Genomic DNA, 23,000 nt, shown 5'->3' with positions numbered 1-23,000 from the left:
AAACCTATGTGGGTAAAAATTGCAACCAAAAACAAAATCACTTCAAGTAATATTTTAAGACTTTTATGAGAAAATACATGACAAATGTTAGAAGTCCAGTAATTAGAGTTTTTTCTTTAGCTAAGGAATTCTGATATTTCATCTTACATCCAGAGTTAAACTAGAATAAAGTATTCCGTGCATTGTTCTATTTAAAAGGTATGAATAATATCTAGAAGGTTGGTTCACAATCTGATACAGATCCTAAAAATTGCTAAGATGCATAGTATTCTACTCACATGGTAAAATGTATGCTTAAATAACAATAGGAAGTAAATACATTAATTTTCATACTTTCTCAATTTTTAATGTAAGAAGATTAGACTACATTCATTTAAAACTTGGTAAACTTTTAAAAACAGTAGTTCACAACTGCACTAAACGTTCCTACGTTTTACTAAGAAAGAGGTTGACGTGTTGTTTTTTTCACAGCCTTCATCCGAGGTAAGGGCAGATATTAGTTTTCTTGACATGGTTCAGTAATTTGGGCACCTCACTCCTTTCAGATCGAGTTAAACATGCTTTTAAATAGATGGATGTGGCCTATTGATAGACCTCATTTCCTTACTAAGGACTTCAAATGAAATTAGGTACTTGCTCTCCAATGTTAAAAGGGTCTCAGATATTTTCACAAGTTCACATATTCAAAAAGAAAGCAAAGTCTGATCGTACACACCAGAGATAAAGTCTTTGAGAGGATTACCAAGTGATGGTTTATATTCTGTGACCTCTTTACTAGTAACACATGTTCAAGAGGAAATTGGGAGTGATTTCCGACTTCTCTCCTTTGTCAATTTCCTCACTCTTTTCTCACCTTTACACATGGGCACCTTTAAGCGGTGTAAATTGCATTTTCCTCCACCCTTTTCTCAATTTAGATTCTCTCTTTCCTGATGAGATTTTATCTCTTTAGCTCATACTAAATACTCCTTCGGTTACATTTTACATCAATTCCTTCATTCATTACCTCTTGATAAGTTAGCATACTCATGTGTTATTATTTTTAATGAGTTCACATTAATGTGTGAAGTATCCGTATTGTATCCCAAAAATTAAATTAAAGAAACAAAATTTATTCCCTAGTATCTTCCTGCTTCTCATTGATATCTATTTAGTTCTGAAAAAAGAAAGCAAAATATAGAGAAGTCTTAACTAAAACTACTATAGATATTCCTCATGGCTTTTTTCCTTCACATTTCCATTTAACTGCTATAATATACTCTAACTTTAAAATCAAAATGAGCAGTTTCTAGTAACACATTTATATGTGTGCTTAGTGATAAATCTATGTCTCTTAAAGGTCTTTCTTTGAAATTTTGGGAAGGTTCTTCTGTTAAATATAAGTATATGATAGAGTGTAGAAGAAAATCAGTAATACTTTGTGATCTGAACAAAGGGGGAAAAAAACTGCCTGAAATGTGTAAGAACTGACAGTGCTTTCGATGATATTTTCCTTTTCATTACAAAGCAGCAAATATCTTTTGATGCCGACTCGCTCAACTCGAAAGGAAATCAACGATCGAGTAACACACGCGCGCCACAGCCACAAACTCATTTCTAACCAGTGACAACCAAAACCTAGGAAGTTTCTAAAAGAATGTGATTGTTGTCAGGAGGCATCGGGTCCCCGGGGGCAGCGCCCAGCTCTGGCTGCCCTCACAGCCACGGCCGAGGGGCGCGGGCAGCGCGGCTCCAAGCCTGGTGGGCACAGACCAGCAAGAGAGTGAATTCTGCGTACTGCACAGCTCAGTCAGGGCAGTCAGATTGCATCTGGGATCAACCGATTGTGCTTCATGAAACCGTCAGCCCGCATCTGTGTCTCCTGCCCGGCTGGAAACAAGGCCGGCTCCGGGGTCTTCGCCCTCCTTCACGTGCGCGGAGGATCCCGCAGTCAGACCCGCCCAACGGCCTCAGAGCCAAAGTTCAAGTTCCTTCTTCCAGACAGCGGTTCCAGGGCGTACCGGGGAGTCATGGGAAGAAGCAACTTTGGAATGACAGACTCAGGGTCCCTTTTCAGAGATGCATACCTTAGATTCCTACGCAGCCTGGCGTGACATGTCTCTTCCACGAAATTAATTTAGGTGTTCCTAACATGAACCACTGTTGTTTTTTTTCGGCCAACTAGCCCAGTACCGTCATCATGCTGGGGAGGAGGGGTGGTGGTGATTGTTTTTGTTGTTTCACTGCTCTGGGGCTTTGCTTGGATCAGCCAAAAAAAAAAAAAAAAAAAAAAATGGCACGGATAGAAATACTGTCAATCTGGTCCACCTCCAGGAACCCAGTCATGCCTGAATTGCTGCAAGGAGTGTAATGATGGTAAACAGGAACAGGTATGTTGGCTTCTGTTCTCACCCACTTCGGCCATCGTGTTGCCTTTACAATAAAGCAAAATCCGGTTTGGAAGCGACGTCATCTCAATAATAAAAGATAGGGGGTGTCATTGAAGCCGTCTTCCTTGGCAAGTGGCATAAAGGTAACATTTAGTGTCCACGACATGGAATTCTCCTAGCCAGCTGGTGTGTCCCTCTTAAGACTTTCATTTATTCGGCTTGAGCTGGAACTCTTTTTGTTCGCCCAGTCTATTACTTCGTCGATTTAAGGGATAACAGCCAAAGTGAAACAGCTTGCAATTTGCACCTGTCTGCTCTAAGCATTCCATGTTAGATTATGTGGGGAGCACATTCTTCACTGCTAATGAGAATAAGACTGGGTAGGGCTGAATGCAATTTTATTGGTGGGGCTTATAGGATATTATAGTGTTTTTTCTTCTGTAAATGATCTGATAAGGACCTCCCCATTTTCATCTTTTAGAGTTCCCAGAGCAGAAGAATAACACTCAAAAAATATAAAGTTGCATATTCTTTTTAAAAAAATTAAACGTCATTTACCTAAGAACTGAATTAATATTCAGCCTGAGTTGCTTCAGATGAGAAAGAAAACATTTCAGTGCTAAATGATTTCCAAGTTGTTGTAGGATAAAACACCTATAGAGAACTTTAATTTGTAAAACTGGCCATGAAAAAAGAAAGTAGATAAAAACTTTTTAGATATGTTTCAGAAATGGGACTAGCTTTGGAAAAAAATGTCAAGTGCTTGAAAGTAAACCAAAGTCCTCTGCTTATATTGCCTTTGAAAATTTAAGAACTGAATAGAAAATAAAACTTCAAGTGACTGACTTCCTTATCATACATAGATATAGATATATTTATCTAAATCATTATCATGTGAATCACAGATTAAATTTCCAGCAAATGCAAAAATGTCAGCACATATGATTCTCTCCAACCTTTTCTAGAAGTTCTCTGCATCCCCCTTAGTTTTGATTCCTTTGAGGCATTATATCAGTGGGCTGTCATCTATTTTTCAAGAATTTAAATTAAGCTCATTGCAATGAAAGAACTTTAGTTATGGCTTATAACATTTTCCCAAACTTTACGTATTTTTAAAAAAATCATCATAATAATGTTTGAATAATTTGGCAAAACATCCTTGAAGATGATCCAAAATTTAGTAAATTATATTTATATATCTTCTATTAATCAAAGGGCCCATGCTACATTTGGATTCCACAAATTTCTCACATTGGCACTTCCTGTTGAAATAATCATGACGGGTTAAATGAAGTTGTGGTGGTCACAGACGTGGTCTCACTGGTAATTACTCTAGTTTAATATGATTGTTGGCCCGAACCTCGCCTGACAGAGAACCTTCCAACTTGTCAGTGATGGACCCTTTCAGCACAGCTTCAGGAGCTCCGCCAGCCACTGCCGAGTCTGGTTAGGTCAAAGGGTTGAGCCATGTGTAATTCAGAACAGAGGAGGTCCCACGGTCACTCCACAAAAACAATTACACTACTTATTTCACTCTAGCCCTTGCCCAAAACTCACAGGCCTCACAGTTTCAGCGCAGTCAATCTAATTCTGCCCCTGGGCGATAAGCCACATGAAAATATGTGGTGCTGTGTTTATAAATCTAATCAAAAATAGAACAGTGGGTAGGCACAGTGAAGCCCTACTATGGATTATGGGAATCCTTGGAAATTCTGAAGGCACTTTTGTTTAACTTCTAGAGACTTTTGCTATTACATTGTCTGCTACACTTGTTAATCATCCTCTTTATTCGTAAGTGCTGCAAAAGAGACTACATTTCTGCTCACTTCTGTACTTTCCCTCTACAGATAATATTATGAAAAATAAAGCTTAAAAGGCTGCTTTTAAAGAAAAAAATAAAAATCAAAGAAGAGGCTACTGTTTTATCAATCTTACCTGTCTATCCATGTTCTCGGCTCCTTGCCCTTGGCAATGCACAGATTTAAGTCAAGTTCCTCTAAAAAAGAAAAATATTTGAAAACTAGAATAAATTGGTCCCATTTTAAGACATATTAAGCAATTTGGAGTAGGAGAGATAGAGCTATGATGCTTCTTATTGGTCCCCCAAAATCTCAGTATAAAGTCAATAGGATTTGATTTGGTGCCTTTTTTTTTAATTTTTTAAATTTTATTGAAGTATAGTTGATTTACAATGTCATGTTAGTTTCCAGTGTACAGCATAGTGATTCAGTTATACATATACATATTCTTTTTCAGATTCTTTTCTCCTATAGGTTATTACAAAATATTGAGTATAGTTCGCCATGCTGTACAGATGGTAACTTGTTTGCATTATTGTTGTTCTTGTTTGCTTAGCCAGACTCCTAATAAACCGAGAACTGGTAAATATTCACAAGATGCTTTACAAAAGGAATCTGTAGGAAAAATTCAAACTTCATCTAGACAGCCTATACTTCCTGTTTTTATGCCTAAAATGTGGCCAGTACAGACTGCACTGAAGTTTATGATGAAAACTTGCTGTCACATGCTCTTGGTAGCTTTTATATTTCTCTTTTTAAAAATTAGAATCTGGTTATGCAACTGTCATAGTAGATAATATCTGATAAAGTCAATGATAGATATGTGTACTTAGGTACCAAGCAGATTAAATCCTGAGAACATTATCCAGCAAAGATATGGAACACACACACTTCACAAAAGGAAATGTGTTTGTAGCACTCATAAAACTCCTAGAGTCACGCAATAAATTATCAAATTCAATCTGTAAGCTATTCCATTTGATATTATTTCAATTGATAAAAATACTACACTAGAATACAATCCGGGGCCAGATGATTATAATAAATGGGAAATGAGTGATAGCCCCAGCATTTATTAGATTACTGTAAATAGTCACCAAAAGAGCCTTTTAAACTTGGAATTTGCCCTTTTGAAATGGTTATCAGTATTTGGCAGTAAAACAAAGTACATCATGTATGAATGATATATATGAAATATTATTTTTTTATTCAGAGCTCTCAGTCATAGTTTTAAAAAGTCACTCCACAAAGGGCAAGTGAGCTCTCACGTGGCAATCATTGTTGCAAAAGGAAAGATTTTAGTCCTTTTAGTGTTAATTTTAAAACTCGTTTTTATGTAAGAGAGACATGAAAGATGCAAAGGGTATATCGATTACTTCCTAAAATAAAGGAAATACGTGTAAAATTATTTAAAAGAAAAAACTGACATCAAAATGAGAACATTTTAGTCAAGTAACAGAAATTGAAGTTCGACTTGCTTGTTTGTTCCATGGCACAGTGACTGAAGAGGAATTCAAAAACATCTATTACTGGGAATGAACGTGAAGTGGAAATCTGTTTTCTTTTGTTTCCTTGAATTTGGTATCAATCTAACAGTTAATATTTGTCTTTAAAATGTTTGTAATTTGTAAAGTTGGTCATGTTTTTCTTATCATAAATTTATTTGGAGACATAGAATTCAAAACATGCGAGCTAAGAAGCACAGGTTGGCTCTATTCACATCAATATAGTGCTCAGGAGACTTCCAAATGAGGCAGACCACTTCTCTCCCTTCACAGAAGGCTGCATTTTAAACATCTTTCTGCACCAATATTCAGAATGCAATACTGGTACAGTAAGACTGAGTACAGTTGTGAAATAAGATCACGATCCCTTCATTTTCTCATAGAAAGCATGTAGTTGAATCTAGAAAATACTTTGATAGAACCAAGTGGTGTATCATTTTAAAAGCAGGTATCACTGGAGAAGTAAAACCGAGTATTCCTCGGTCTCATGAGTAAAAGGTATGGCAGAAGTTCCCTCCCTGCTTGGAATCTCTGGGAGCTTAGATCAAGTACCATTTGCAATAAGGAATGTCACTCTCCAAGGCTCCATGAGCTGGAATTTGGGGTTTGTAGTCCTATGCCTTACAACTGAGAGACAGCCTGCCAAACAGAGGTAATAAAGAATAATCGATGAAAATGGGGTGTTAAAGTCCCCTACTTTGATTGTGTTACTGTCGATTTCCCCTTTTATGGCTGTTAGCATTTGCCTTATGTACTGAGGTGCTCCTATGTTGGGTGCATAAATATTTACAATTGTCATATCTTCTTCTTGGATTGATCCCTTGATCATTATGTAGTGTCCTTCCTTGTCTCTTGTAATAGTCTTTATTTTAAAGTCTATTTTGTCTGATATGAGAATTGCTACTCCAGCGTTCTTTTGATTTACATTTGCATGGAATATGTTTTTCCATCCCCTCACTTTCAGTCTGTATGTGTCCCTAGGTCCGAGGTGGGTCTCTTGTAGACAGCATATATACAGGCCTTGTTTTTGTATCCATTCAGCCAGTCTGTGTCTTTTGGTTGGAGCATTTAATCCATTTACATTTAAGGTAATTATCAATATGTATGTTCCTATTACCATTTTCTTAATTGTTTTGGGTTTGTTATTGTAGGTCTTTTCCTTCTCTTGTGTTTCCTGCCTAGAGAATTTCCTTTAGCATTTGTTGTAAAGCTGGTTTGGTGGTGCTGAATTCTCTTAGCTTTTGCTTGTCTGTAAAGGTTTTAATTTCTCCGTCAAATCTGAATGAGATCCTTGCTGGGTAGAGTAATCTTGGTTGTAGGTTTTTCCCTTTCATCACTTTAAATATGTCCTGCCACTCCCTTCTGGCTCTCAGAGTTTCTGCTGAAAGATCAGCTGTTAACTTTATGGGGATTCCCTTGCGTGTTTTTTGTTGTTTTTCCCTTGCTGCTTTTAATATTTTTTCTTTGTATTTAATTTTTGATGTTTTGCACAACAAAGGAAACCATAAACAAGACGAAAAGAGAACCCTCAGAATGGGAGAAAATATTTGCAAATGAAGCAACTGACAAAGGATTAACCTCCAAAATTTACAAGCAGCTCATGCAACTCAATATCAAAAAAACAAACAACCCAATCCAAAAATGGGCAGAAGACCTAAATAGACATTTCTCCAAAGAAGATATACAGATAGCCAACAAACACATGAAAGAATGCTCAACATCACTAATCATTAGAGAAATGCAAATCAAAACTACAATGAGGTATCACCTCACACCAGTCAGGATGGCCATCATCAAAAAATCTACGAACAATAAATGCTGGAGAGGGTGTGGAGAAAAGGGAACCCTCTTGCACTGTTGGTGGGAATGTAAATTGATACAGCCACTATGGAGAACAGTATGGAGGTTCCTTAAAAAAATAAAAATAGAACTACCATACCACCCAGCAATCCCACTACTGGGCATATAACCTGAGAAAACCGTTAATTCAAAAAGAGTCATGTATCACAATGTTCATTGCAGCTCTATTTACAATAGCCAGGACATGGAAGCAACCTAAGTGTCCATCGACAGATGAATGGATAAAGAAGATGTGGCACATAGATACAATAGAATATTACTCAACCATAAAAAGAAACGAAATTGAGTTGTTTGTAGGGAGGTGGATGGACCTAGAGTCTGTCATACAGAGTGAAGTAAGTCAGAAAGAGAAAAACAAATACCATATGCTAACACATATATATGGAATCTAAATTTTTTAAAAAACTGGTTCTGAAGAACCTAGGGGCAGGACAGGAATAAAGACACAGATGTAGAGAATGGACTTGAGGATGCGGGGAAGGGGACAGTAAGCTGGGACGAACTGAGAGAGTGGCATGGACATATATGTGCTACCAAATATAAAATAGATAGCTAGTGGGAAGCAGCTGCATAGCCCAGGGAGATCAGCTTGGTGCTTTGTGACCACCTAGAGGGGTGGGATAGGAAGGGTGGGAGGGAGACGCAAGAGGGAGGGGATATGAGGATATATGTATACGTATAGCTGATTCACTTTGTTATACAGAAGAAACTAACACACCATTGTAAAGCAATTATACTCCAATAAAGATATTAAAAAAAAAAAAAAAAAGAATAATCGAGCCACCGTGAGCTGTAGAAGAATCAGAGAGCATGTGACCTGGCTGTAAGGCATAAAGAGACGTGGGCAATGTATTGGTTCTGGCCTAAACATTGATACCTGAATGTGTGTTCCCAGTGTAATTCCTGGGAATTTAATTTGAAGGCCTCCAAAGTAGGAAAGAACTGTTAAAAAGTAAAATATGACCCAATTACTAAAAGTTGCGACAAGTAGATGGAGAAAATAGGTGTGAGGCCAGTGCCAGAGGCCAGATCGGTGAGAAGGGTACACGGACGGCAGATTGAACAGTGAGGAGCGGGCAGGATTAGGAGTCAAATAGGAAAAGATGGATGGAGAAGAACTATGAGAACAGAGGGGCGATGAAAATGAGAATGATAAGTTCAGACAACAATGGGTAGAATCTGTCAGCAAATCATAATTTCAATAAATTAGTGCTTTATGAAAAGCCACCACACCCCCTAAAGACCTATCACTTGTATAACTCGCAAAAGATGGAGCCCAGCAGAAAACTGGTATATTTGCCAAACTATCTGCATGACCTATATTGTCAAGGAAGTCCAAAGTAGCGTTCTTTTCATTAGAAAAGAAAAAAGAAAGAAAAGAAAAATAGCAGTTATAAACGCTATCAATTTATCAAGCCAAACCTTGTTTTAGGCTTTTCAGGAACACTTGACTTAATGAACTCATGAGCACCATTATGGAATTTTCACTCTGGCTACAAATTTGGACCACGGAGTAGCATGTTTGTTGAAATTCAAGCAGCCTGCAATAGGAATCACGTTTTAAAAGCTGGCCTCAAACTTGCAAGCAGGTTGATAACTGCAATATAACCTGCTTGCAAGTAACCCATTGACCGTATCCTGTCGGGCCCAGGTTAATAATCACTAAAAAGCTAATTTGTACAGTCACTGTTTTTTTTGGTTTGTTTTAAGGCTGATCTTAAAATGGCTTTCACTGAAATTGTTGACCTTGTATTGCAAATTAAATCCTGGCATTGCCAAATCTCTGACAACTGGTTCATTGCTTCCAGAGAAGGGAATTAGCACGGCTACAGCTGTCATTCCATTGCATTTTTCTTCTCAAGCAGACCAGCAAGGGCAAAAATGGTGTTAGACAGAGGTCGCAAGCCAGATTCTGTCTGCAAACATGTTTTGTTTGACCTCCACAGTAATTTAAAACATATTGAGCCAATATTTAAAAATAAGAAAATTGCAGTCAAAATCCGACTTCTGGCTTCTCTGGAAAATTTAAAAATTCGGCAACATCGATGGTGCGTGGTGGCAGCATGCTTTTTAGGCAGTGTTAGTAATGTCTAGGGTCCCCCCTCTCCCTGTTGCAGACCACAAACCAAAATGTAAGCTCCATAAAGGCAAGTCTTGCTGACTTCATTGCTGCATCCTCAGAGCCTAGAACAGAGCCTGGCAAGCGGTGGGTGCTTGGCAAATATTTAATGTTGAAGGAAATGATCTCAGGAGCAGACAGGTAACTTTAATGTGTGACTTTTTAAAACAGTAGACAGTGCCCAGGAACTGTCACAACATGCCTCAATCTAAAAAAAAAAAAAAAAAAAAAAAAAATTGTGCAGGTCAAATAAATTCTGCCTGTCCTCAGGCAGAGAGAGAGACAGAGTACCCACATAACATTCTGCTTGCTCTGCTGTTTTTCTTATAAAGAAATATTTCTCTGTATCCCTGCTACTCTCAAAAGTAAAGCCACAAGTGTCAAGGAAAATGATAGCGATCACAGACCCAGCACACTTCACTCATTTATATTTCTTGCCTGGCCTCTACAGACATCTGAATTTGACACCTCTGGGAGAGACATGAGAGTAAGCTGACACCCATAATAACAAACTGGTCTACTAGTACTCCTCTCTCATTCTGCCCAGTAGTTTTCTGTACTACGATCTAAATCTATATTAGAGCATAAATAAAAAGGGGAATATAAAACCTACCTTGGAAAGTCACTAGTTAAACCTAACACACTATCACTTAAATAAAGAGCCAGAATAACACTGTGGAATAAACTTGTGTTTACAGCTAGAAAGACACTGGTGCAAATCTCTTGCACATGCGGAAGTTGCTTAACCTCTAAAAGTCTCCAATTTCTCTGCATAATAGTTGAGAAAATTTAAAAATTATATATGCCGGACTTCTGGCTTCCCCTTAAGGTATAGAAAGCTGGAAAGGGTGTTGTTGCCAAACATAAAGCAAAAAAAAAAAAAAAAAAAAAATCCTGAATGTCTGCAAATTTACAACTCTTATGAAACCCACCAGGGAGCTGACGTCACAGCGTAACCAACTAATCCAAAATCTAAGGAAAGAGCAATGCCTGTAAGGAGTAACAGGCTGTAAGCACTTGCTTACTGGAGCAGACATGAAACCCCTTAGAAGCCAGTAAGGAGAATTCAGCTAAAAATTTTTAACAAATTTCTGAAATTGTTAACCAGGTCTGAATGTGACCTAGTGTGAGAATATAGAACTTGAGGGATCTTCAGACACAAGGGTAATTCACAAATGTTCACAGGCTCTTCTCCATGGACCTCCTGGGTTCTCAGGAGAAAACTGGGCGCAAGCTGAGAGTTCAGAGCAGTGGTTCTAATTAGGGGGCAATTATACCTCCAAGAGGATATTTGGCAATGTCTGGAGACATTTTTTATTTCCATACCTGGAAGGATGCTACTCGTGGCCAGTAGTTAGGGGCCAGGAACACTGCTAAACATTTTGCAATACATAGAATAGCTCCCTACAACAAAGAACTATCCAATCCAAAATGTCAATAAAGCTGCCGTTGAGAATCAGAGAAAGCCTCTCTTGTGATGCAACAGAGCCACTGTAGAAAAATGCAAAGGCCCACCTGGATACTCCACCCTTATCTCCCTTCAGGAACAAAAGCCTTCATTTTCTGGAGAATGTCAGTAAACCCTGTTGCCCCCAGCCAAGGTTAAGACCCATTGCAGCGGAGAGAAGAGAACCCAAAAATACCCTCTAGCCCTGGAGTAGGGGCAAGAAAACATCCTGGATCAAACTCTTAAAAGTCTCCTACCTAAGAAAGAGGGGCAGGATCTGAGATGACCCCATCCTTGGGGCACAGAGACACAGCTCCTTCCTGAGAAGAATACCTGCTCAGCTTACCATGAGGCTACCAGGCACTGAGCAGCAAGTAACGTCAGTGTACAGCTGGGAGAGGGGAGACTATGGAGACCGATGCTCCCTCAAGTACAGTCACAATGGAAAAACTTAAACTTGAGGTTTGAGCAAACACGGAGGAATCTTCTCTGAAAACCAGCCATCATTCTAAGCACAGGTTAAGACTAAGACAGGAGTTAAGTCTGTGGTACACTGACGATAACCCTAACCCTAACCAAACCCAGCTCAAGTACTCACGAGGCGGACCAACCTCCCACATGCAAAGACTAACAAAATAAAAGATATGCCATTTCTGGGCATGAATAATATCTACTTCAGTCTCTACTGTTCTACCCTAGATAACCAGCTTTCAAATACTGTTAGGTGACAAGTGAAAAAGCAAGGAAAAACAAAACAAAACACCCTGCCAAGAAGACAAAGCGACCAACAGAAGCCGACTTGGATCCGACCCAGATGTCAGAACTACCAGAGAGAGAATTTTAAATAATATAACTAGATAAAGTGACGTACGTCATCAAGATGGCAACATAGGTGATTCCTGACTTCAGTTCCCCTTCACAAGAAGATAGCGACTATCCATGGACCAGACACCATCGTGAAAATCCCAAAACCCAGAGGGTGAGGCTGAAATATACCCCTGGACAACAGAGATCCAGAAGGACGGCATTGCAAAGACAAGAGGAGCGGTTTCACTGACTGCATCAACCCTCCCCCAGGCCAACACAATGCTTAACCGAGGGCTCCCCTGGGCCTACAGTTTCCCCAGTATGATCAAGAGAACCCAAGGTGGATATTCAGCTTCCCCAGCATTGAAGGGTGTTTCCTGGGAGACTCACTTGGGTCTAACTTCATGGGAATCACTGGGGGAACCTTTGGAGCTCAGCCACTGGGGATCAAATAGAGATGGAGAAGGTGTCAGAGCTTATAGCAACCACTGCTCAGATCTTGTTGATCTTGTTGACACCAGGTTCCTGCTCACCACAGTGTCCAAGAAGAGATCCCAGCTAGTAGCTCTGCCCATCTTCAGAGCCAAGCTGGTGGCCCCATGCAGGCAGAAAGCTCAGTTGACAGTTCTGTCTGTTCGAATCCCAAGCCAAAGAGCTAAGTGTCCATGGAGCACATCCTACGGCCCACCAAGCAAGGGTACAAACTTGCAGTCCCACCCAACTGCCGAGCATAACCTCCAGTCCTGCCCCATCGGGAAGCATGGCCACAGATGCCCAGTAGGTGCAGAGCACATCCTATAGCCTATATTGGCCAGCGACCCAAGCCAGCAGCCTTGCCCAATTGTTGACCCTGACCCTGCATAATCACGGAGCCTGAAGAGTGACCCGGAGCAGCCTCAGAGCCAGCCCAGTCTACAGTAATGCTCGGCTTCAGAGTCCAGCATACAACCCCACTCAGCAGTGGAGCCCAGCATATGGCCCTGCTTGATTGCTGAACACAGACTGTGGCTTTGCCCAGGCATGGAGTCACAGAGCAGATAGCCTGCAATCCCACCCAACCCGGGATTACAGACAGCAACTTTGTCTAACTGTAGAGCATGGTTTCCAAGCCAACTCAACTGTGGGTACAGCTGGAGGCCCCACCTGACCAGAGAGCCAGATTAGCAATCACCCCCAACAGCAAACCACAGCCAGTGACCTACTGGATTGCATGAAAGTCATATATCTGATAAGGGGTTAATATCCAAATTATATAAGGAGCTCATGTAACTCAATAGTGAAAAAAATATCAATTAAAATATGAGAAAAGGACCTGAATATACGTTTTTCTAAAGAAGACATACAAATGACCAACAGGTACATGAAAGGGAGATCAACATCACCAATCATCAGGTAACTGCAAATCAAAACCACAGTGAGGTATCACCTCACACCTGTTTGATAAGCTGTTATCAAAAAGACAAGTGATAACAAGTGCTGGTGAGGACGTGGAGAAAAAGGAAACCCTGTACTCTGTTGGTGGGAATGTAAATTGGTGCAGCCCCTATGGGAAACAGTATGGAGGGTCCTCAAAAAATTAAAATAGAACTACCATATGATCCAGCCATCCCACATCTGGGTATATATCTGAAGGAAACTAAATCACTATGTCAAAGAAGCATCTGCAACCCCATATTTACTGCAACATTATTCACAATAGCTAAGACATCTAAACAACCTAAATGTCCATCAATAGATGAAGGGACAAGGAAGATGTGGCTTATATATGCAATGGAATATTATTCAACCATAAAAAGGAAGGGAATTTAGACAGAGACAAATAATGTATGATCTCATTTATATGTGGCATCTGAAAAAAAAAAACAAACAAAAAAACCCCACAGAAACAGAAAGTAGATTTGTCACTGCTGGGATGGAAGTATGGATGTCGGGGAAATGGGTGAAGGTGGTCAAAGTGTATAAACTTCCAGTTCTAAAATAAATAAGTTATGTGATCTAACTTATAGCATGGTAAATATAGTTAACAGTACTGTATTTTTTACTTGAAACTTAAGTGAGTGGATTTTGAAAGTTCTCATTACCAAAAAAAGGTAAGTATGTGAAGTGATGGATGTGTTAACTAACCTTTTTGCGGTAATCATTTTGCAAAATCTGTGTATCTCAAACCATCATTCTGTACACCTTAAAATTACATGGTGTTATATGTCAATTATATCTCAATGAAAAAAACATGTAATTAATGTGTTAAAAGCTCTAATATAAAAGGTAGGCAGCATAATGAATATATGAGGAATTTCAGCAGAGAGATAGAATAATAAAGAATCAGATGGTAATGTAGAAGTGAACAATATGGTAAGAGAAATGCAGAATGCCATCAGCAGACTTATTAGTAGTCTCAGTACAGCTGAGAATAAAATCAGTTGAACTCAATCTATGAGCAACAGAAATTACCCAAATTAAAACAGAAAGATAAAAAGACAGCAAAAAAACAAAACAAAACAAAATAGAGCAGAGTATCCAAAAGTAGTAGGAAAATTCCAAATGGACTAACACACCTGTAATTTTGAATATAGAAAAAAAAGATAGGCAAAAAAATCATCAAAGGAATAATGACTAAAAATTCCCTCAAATTAATGACAGACACCAAAGCAGAGGTCAAGGGAGTTCAGAAAACACCAAGTAGGATAAAACACACCCATGTATACACATCATATACAAACCATTGAAAACCAACAGCAAATAAGAAATCTTGAAGCTAATCAGAGAAAACAGGCATATCACACATAGAGGAACAAAGTTAAGGATTATAGTAGACTTCTCATCAGAAACTCTGCAAGCCAGAAGAGTGTGGACAGACACCTTTAAAGTGCAGAAAGAAAAACAACACTAAGTTTAAAAATTCTATACCCAAGGCAAATATCTTTCAAAAATGATGGTGAGGGATATGGATATGGCAGAATGAAGAGATGGTCAAATCCTAGCCCCCAAGAAACAATCTAAAATTGGAAGGGGGAAAGATTCAAAACAATAAATTCAGTCTCTGGAAAAAGACCAGAGGCAAACAACAGATGGAGAAACATGCATTTGTGGAAAACTGCAGAAATGAAGGAAAGTACTGTGGGTACACCCTTGACCAAGGTTGCTCCAATATCTGCAATGCCCCCTCACACCACTCCAGCTGGGCCAATGTAGTAGTGCTTCCAAGGAAGGACTGGCGATAAAAACCAGCAGTTTCACTGTTGTGGAAGGGGATTTTGGTGCTGAGGACAGAAAACCCATACTCAGTTACACTGTGAGTGAGAGTAGCAAAATCAGTGGAAAACAAGTGATGACAGCCCATGGCTCTATTACCCTGAGTTGCAGTCCCACTTGGGGTGAGCAGTAGACCAGTCAACTCATCAGAAATTTGACAAGGAGATCCTGGGGTTGAGAGAGCCAAAGAAGGGCTAAAGGGGTACTCCACGGATCCCTGTTGACCGTGCACGTGTGCAGGGAAGACTCAAGAATATCCAAGCTCTCTGCACATCCCCAGTTGACTTGGTTGCTGTGCAGATCCGCAGGAAAGACCCGGGATGACCTGGCAGAAAGTAAGTCCGTGAATTTTTGAAAACTGAATTTTAAACATGTTCCCAGCCCCACACCCAGATCCATCAGCAGAGGAGGGAGATCTTACAGACTCAAGGTGTCTGTGGACCGTCATTGGTTGACCACCGTGCTGTGCAGACACGGAGGAGCCTCTATAAAGCCAAGCTGAAACTGTTTATTAAAGTTTTTAAAAAACTGAGCAGAGACAGAAGCAGCCACACATCACAGGGAAGACACATTCAACAGATTAAGTTCAGAAACATTACTAAAAACAAAATAAATTCAAACAAGCCAAACAGCGAAAACAAAATAATAAAACAGCGGCAATAGTCATCCTCAAGGCAAAAACTCAAAATCATATTTGTGACACCATATTATCTAAGATTCAGGTTTTCAACAAAAATTTATAGGACAGTGGAGAAATAGAAAAGTGTGACCTATATTCAGGAAAATAAGCTGTCAACAAAAATTAACTCTGAGTGGGTAAGGAAGTTGTATTCAGTAGACAAAGACTTCAAAGCATTTTTTATAAAACGTTCAAAGAATTCAAAGAAACCATGGCTAAAAGATTAAAGGAAAATGTATTAACAGACTCAAATATAAGAAATCTTAAAAAATAAAAAAGAAAACTATAAAAACGGTCAGATGGAAATTCCAGAATTGAAAGATGTAATGATTACAATGAAAAATTCACTAGATGGGTTCAACAACTCATGAAATGAGATAGTAGAGAAGGAATTAAGAATATTAAAGGTAGATCCATAGAAATTATCCAATCTGAAGAAGAGAAAGGAAAAATGTGGAGAAAAATGAACAGAGCTTCAGAGACCTATGAGATATCAAGCATAAGCAACATACAAGTAATGAGAGTCCTAGGAAGGGATAAGAAATATAAAGGGGTAGAGAAAATATCTGAAAAAATAATGACCTAACAGCAGAGCATCAAAATCTATGAAATGAGACTGACAGCGAAAGAAGAAATAATTCAACAACATAATTGGACACTCTCAATAACTGATAGGACTAGAAAGAAAATTGGACACTCTCAATAACTGATAGGACTAGAAAACTCACCTGAGTTTTATGAGAACATCTAACCAACAACAGCAGAATAAACATCTTTTAAGTGCACGTGGAACAGTCTCTAGGAGATACCATATGCTAGGCCACAAAATAAGTATCAAAAAGTTAAAGAATTAAAGTAATTCAAAGTATGTTCTCCGACATCAAATGAATTACATTAGAAATCAAAAACAACAAAAACTGAAAATCCGTAAATATTTGAAAATGAAACAACCCACTCTAAATAACTCAAAGTTCAAAGAAGAAACTGCAAGTGAACTTAAAAAATAATTTTAACTGAACTAAAATGAAAACACAAGATATCAAAAAACATGGGATGCAGCAAACAGTGTTTAAAGAGAAATTTATAGCTTGAAATAGCTGCATTATAAAAGGAGGTCTTAAATCATTAATCTATATTTTCACTTTAATGAACTAAAAAAAGAGTAACAAATTACATTCAGAGCAAGAAAAAAAGGAAAAATTTAAATTAAAGTGAAAATCAATAAAAAAGAGAAACAATAGAGAAATTTATTGAAACCAAAAGTTGGTTCTTTTGAAAGATCAACAAAATTGATACAACTTAAACCAGACTGACCAAGAAAAAAACAGAAAAGACATAAATTATAAGAATTAGTAATGCAAGTGGGACGTCACTATAGATGCTAATCAAAGTTTAAAAGACTACAAGGGAATATTCTGAATGACCTTATACTAATAAATTAGAAAACTTAGAGAAAAAGGGCAAATATCTAGAAATTACCCAACTTGGTTCAAGAAAAAAAATAGAAATTCAATGTACTTAAAACAAGTAAAGAAGTAAAGAATTTAAATTAGTAATTTTAAATATTTCCATTAAAAAAAAAAACCAGCCCAGGTCCAAATGACATCAGTGGACTTGAATTTGATCAAATATTCAAATAGTATCCATTCTTCACAAACTCTTTCGGAAAATAAAAGAGGAAAGAATAGTTGCCAATTTTATTTTATGATACCAAAGCCAGGCAAAGACTCTGCAAGGAAAGAAAACTACAGATCAATACCCTTTATCAACATAAATGTGAAAATCCTTAACAAAATATTAGTAAACCAAATTCAGCAACAAAACAAAAGAATGAACTTATATCCAGTACTGGGTTGAACAGTGTCCCTCCAAAATTCATGTCTACCTGGAACCTCAGCATGTGAACTTATTTGAAAATAAGGTGTTTGCAGATATAATTAGTTAAGATGAGGATATACTGGATCAGGGTGGGCCTTAAAGCCAATGCCGGGTATCCTTATAAGAGGGAGGAGAGAGCACACATGGAGACACAATGAAGAAGTCCATTTGACGGTTCAGGCAGAGATTGGAGTTATGCTGCCACAAGCCAAGGAACACGGAGGGTTATTGGCAACCACTAGAAACCAGAAGAGGCAAGAAAAGATTCTTCTCTAGAGGCTTTGAAGGGAGCACAGCCTTGCTGACATCTTAGTTGCAGACTTCTGAAGTAACTGAAAAATGCAGAACTGGGAGAGAATAAATGTCTGTCATGGTCTTTTGTTACGGCAGCCCAAGGAAACTAATAGGGATCCTTACCTAACACCATCCACAAAAATTAACTCAAAATGGATCATAGATCTAAATGTAAGAGCTAAAACTATAAAAATTCTAGAAGAAAACATAAAAGAAAATGTTTGTGACATTGTCCTATTTACAATTAGGTATAACACCAAAAGAATGATCCATTGAAAAAATGGGAAAATTGGCCTTCAGATTAAAATTTTCTGCTCTTTAAAAGATACTTGTATTAGTTTTTCATTGTGACAGAAACATCACCACAAACTCAGCAGCTTGAAACAGCATCCATTTATTACTATAGATCAAAAATCTGGCATGGCATGGCTGGGTTCTCTGCTTAGACTGAAATCAAGATGTCAGCTGGCTATATTCTCATCTGGCTTGAGGTCCTTTTTTAAGCTTATTCACATTAATGTCAGAATTCAGTTATTTGCACCCGTAGGACCGAAGTCCTGAATTCTTGCTGGCTGTCAGTTGGAAACCATTTTCAGCTTCTAGAGGCAACCACATTTCTTATCACGTGGCCCTCCTGTCTGCAAGACAGCAATAGTATATCGAATCCTTCTCATAATTTGAATCTCTTTGACTTCCGCTTCTACCACCAACCAGAGAAAACTTTCTCCTTCTAAAGGGCGCATGTGATTAGATTTGCCTACCTGGATTATCTCTATATCTTACCATCAACCGACTTGCGACTTTAATTATTGCAAAATCCCTTCACAGCAGTACTTATATTAGTGTTTGATTAAATATCCAGGGGACAGGAATCTTGGAGTACCTTTATACAAGGGAAATTTGGACACAAAGACAGCTACGCATAGAGGGAAGACTATGTGAAGACACAGGAGGAACACCGTCTACAAGCCAAGGAACACCTAAAGCTACCAGAAGCTAGAAGAAAAGAGTGGAACAGATTCTCCTTGTGGTACTTTGTTATGACAGTCCTAGCAAACTAGTATGCTATGCATGATTTAAATGTATCTCATTTATACTCTTCTCCTTTCCCCTTCTCTCTGCATCACTTCAAATTATGGACGTTAATTGGATTCCACGATTGTCATACCTTCTAATGGTTACATCGAATAATATTGAACCTCTATTATTCCATAACATATAAAGAGTATCTCATCACTTCCTACTTTTATAACATGAGCATCTTAGGGTGCACATCCCTCCTACACCTTTCTTCCAATCTTTTATCTCCAAATCTCTTTCAACTATACCTTCACTTTTTTTCAAGAGTGGAAATGTACATTCTGTTATAACCATAATAATTATAACATTTTTTTGCTTTGTCTACAAATTGATCCTAACAACCAAAACCTGATAAGCTTTATAATTGTGACTGTGTTAATAAAACGTATGGCAAGACTATGCTGTTCGATAAATTATTTTTCCTCTTATTACAATGTCATGACCCCTGTGCTACTCAAAGGAGAATGGATTTGGCATCAAGGTTAAATGGCCCTTTCATCTAATGTTTATGAGTCTCACTTCCCCATCAATCTTCTTTTTTGTTCCTCTCTTTCTCTGAAACTTCAATTCATCAAATATTTGATTCCCTGGGTGGAATCTCTGCTTCATTTAACTATCTTTCCCATATTTTCTAAATATTTGACAGCTTTTTTTTCTACATCCTGGAACATTTCTTTAACTTTGTCTTACAACTCTTTTATTGAGTCTTTTTTTTTTTTTTAATTTCCATTTAGACTTAATTTCTAAGCATTCTTTTTGTTATCTGATTTTTTTTTTTTGGCATCCTATTATTGTTTTAGGAATGCGATACCTTCTTTAATTTCTCTGAGGAGAGTTTGTTTTGATTTGTTTTGTTGTAATTTCTCCTTACAACAATCTTAATTGCCTCCATTGCTCAGGATAAGTTTTTTAGTTTGCTTTTCACGGTCTTTCCATTTCATACTGCTGTTTTTCCTCAAATATTTGACGATCCTTGGTTGACCATCTACATTTAAGTACAAGAGAATTGAAAGGCTAACAAACTCTTGTGTATGCGAGTGCAATCTCTTTTTAAGGTAGACAGCCATAACTTCAGGATAGAAAGATAAGGAGGCAGCCATTAAACTGTCCTTTTAAATGTGAGCATAAAGCCTTAGGATCTGTAAAACTTGTCCAAATATTCTCAGACAACTGCTTCAAAACATTTAAAGAAGACTCTCTTTAGTTTCCTCCTATTGATAAATGCCTGACTGTCCACCATTCCAAGGATTTTAATTATGTTTTGTTTGTTGTCATATCCCCAAAAAGAACTCTGAAAAACTATGTATCCTTTAGATGACTTTGGGTTGACATACAAAATGTTTCATCATAAAGTAAACACTTGCTACAAATGTAATTTCTGGTATACTGTAAATACTGAAAATTTTAAATAACCCTGTTACATCACTTTTACAGATCTCATAAACGTATCCAATGGAATCTAAATGCAATAATATTCGATACCCTCTATTGCCCATTTTCAAAATACATGAACTAGCTCTTCTTTATTGTTGATAACTTGTAACATTCCTTTTTCAACTTGGACTCCTATTTCTATTTCACTTCCCCTATGGAAATTTATTGTTATATTCTCATTTGTTATATATTTGTGCTTGAATAAACATATATTTTGTTGAACGCTCTATATTCATCTGCAACAAACATATATATACAAATTGAAATTAAACTTTTTTCTGCATTCTATAATCCTAGAATCCTTTATTAACTTTTTCTTCTCAATTAAGCTATAATTAGTTCACAATTGAGCAAAAGTATAAATACAGCATATAACAACTATTGATACATAATTATCAAACAAAATGTAAAAATGCCCCTAAATAAAAGGAATGATACAGGGCCCCTCCGTTCAGTTCAGTATCTTACGCCCTGCACAACTGCAGGGGGCGCCATTCAACCCAAAGCCTGTGTGAGCATCACCCTTGACGTAGTGCATCTGTACAGGTATAAGCAGCAGCCACGTGTGGGATGTTTTTGTACAATCAGCTCATTTGTTTAGAATATTACTGACATATATTTCAGCCTCAATTCGGTTGCTATTTTTCTGGATATACACACCGAAAAACACTGTTCACATAAAGAAAGAAATGAAAATGGAAGGACTTCTGTTACAATTCGTGGAGTCATCAAATTATTTTTAATAATCTATGAGTTGGCTCTATCTGTGCCTGAAGACCCTCTCCGCATACCCCTTTACATGCAAGAGTAAGCATTGTGTGTGAAGGAGATACAGAGGTGGCAGGGGAGAACTCTGGTTTTGTTCTCAACTTTCAAATAGACCTTGTATTTTCAATTCTGCTCTCTTCTGGCCAACTCCCTGGGGTGTTGCTGGATCTACTGGTTCCCTCTCCCCCAGCCATTTCCTCCAGGTGATCACTTTTTTGATCCTGCTTCATCAACCAATGCGGTTCAACTATTTTTCCTTTTCCAGAAATTCATTGTCATCTCTTATCTACAGATCCCTACCATCCTACATGCTTTTATTCGTCTTTTACTAACCTTTTAATAAAAACTCAAGAGAAATATGAGAAAAAAAAAAATATATATATATATCTTGAACCAAAAACTCATAGAAAGGCTGTATTATATTCACCAGCTAAACTAAGCAGAGCATTAAAATATGTCCTACCCGGAGCAGTGAAGGTCCTTTTAGTGCCTGTTCAGGGTGGCTCAGCTGTTCCTTCCACCACTAAGCCTTGCCATTTTCATCATTAAAATGAACTTTGCCTAATGGAGCCCACAAAGCACTACACTAGTGACTGTGATTAAAGTCATAGGGTCGATGAATACAAGCCCATACCTGCTTTATCCTAGCAAGAATTCAGCTTTCAATTTTCCTAGCACCAAACAGAAGAAAAATTCCAAACTGCATTTACAAAGTAGTACCAATAGGGAGGAAAAGATTGCCTTTAGCAAGCACAAGACTTTAGAAACCACACCTGTTTCTTTGTTATTGATAGTGTGATTAATTGATCCCTAGAATCTGATTGAGAACATTGGTATATAAATCTTATCACATGTACAGTTCCAGAAACATCACTGCTAGTAATGCATAGCATATTTCAACGGCCCCTGTCATGCATTTCTGGATTAGTGTCACATAGGGGTTCACATGAAACAATAAGCGCCATTTGTTTTATACGGTCACACTTCTATCCTTAATTTTACTTCAGATTCAACTTGACATGGGCTTTACGTATCAATAAACACATCGGTGTGGGTTTACATTTCTTCGTCAGGTATCCAGGAACAAAATATAGGTTGATTCACAAGTAAAGGGGAATTAACGTCATGAAAGGATATTTTTGTTACCAAAAGAAGCAAATATTATTACTTATTCAGTGGGCCCACTACCTGAACTGTTCACTTGTATATTCTCTCAATCATTCCACACATATTTATTGGGCACCTAGTATACGAAGGACACTGTTCCAATGCAGTGGGTGACAATGATCCCAGATCCTGAGGAAATTACAGCCTAGGGGGAAAATAACTAGCACATAAATAATAGCAACTTCAAATAGAAAGGCACAACCAATGAGATAAAAATGACACAACTAGTCATAGAGAAACCACTGAGAAGTTGACCAAAGCCTGAGATCCCTCAAAAAATTAGACAGAGGTGGAAAAAAAAAATTCAAACTCATTGGAAATGTAAGTGTTAACAACATGTGATTGATTAGGGACTGAGGCTTTACATATATGATATCATTTCATCCTCCCTACAACCCGTAAGGGAGGGCTACATTATCCCCACTTTACAGATAAGGACACTGAAACTCCCAAGAGGTTAGGTGACATGCCCAAGGCCACCTAGGAAGCTGTGATCCAGGTTTCAAAGGCCAGTGTGCCTTCACTGCCTGGACCACACTCTT

Source organism: Eschrichtius robustus, chromosome 12 (assembly GCF_028021215.1).
Source record: "Eschrichtius robustus isolate mEscRob2 chromosome 12, mEscRob2.pri, whole genome shotgun sequence".
Classification (NCBI taxonomy): Eukaryota; Metazoa; Chordata; class Mammalia; order Artiodactyla; family Eschrichtiidae; genus Eschrichtius; species Eschrichtius robustus.
Note: the sequence above shows the minus strand (reverse complement) of the source record.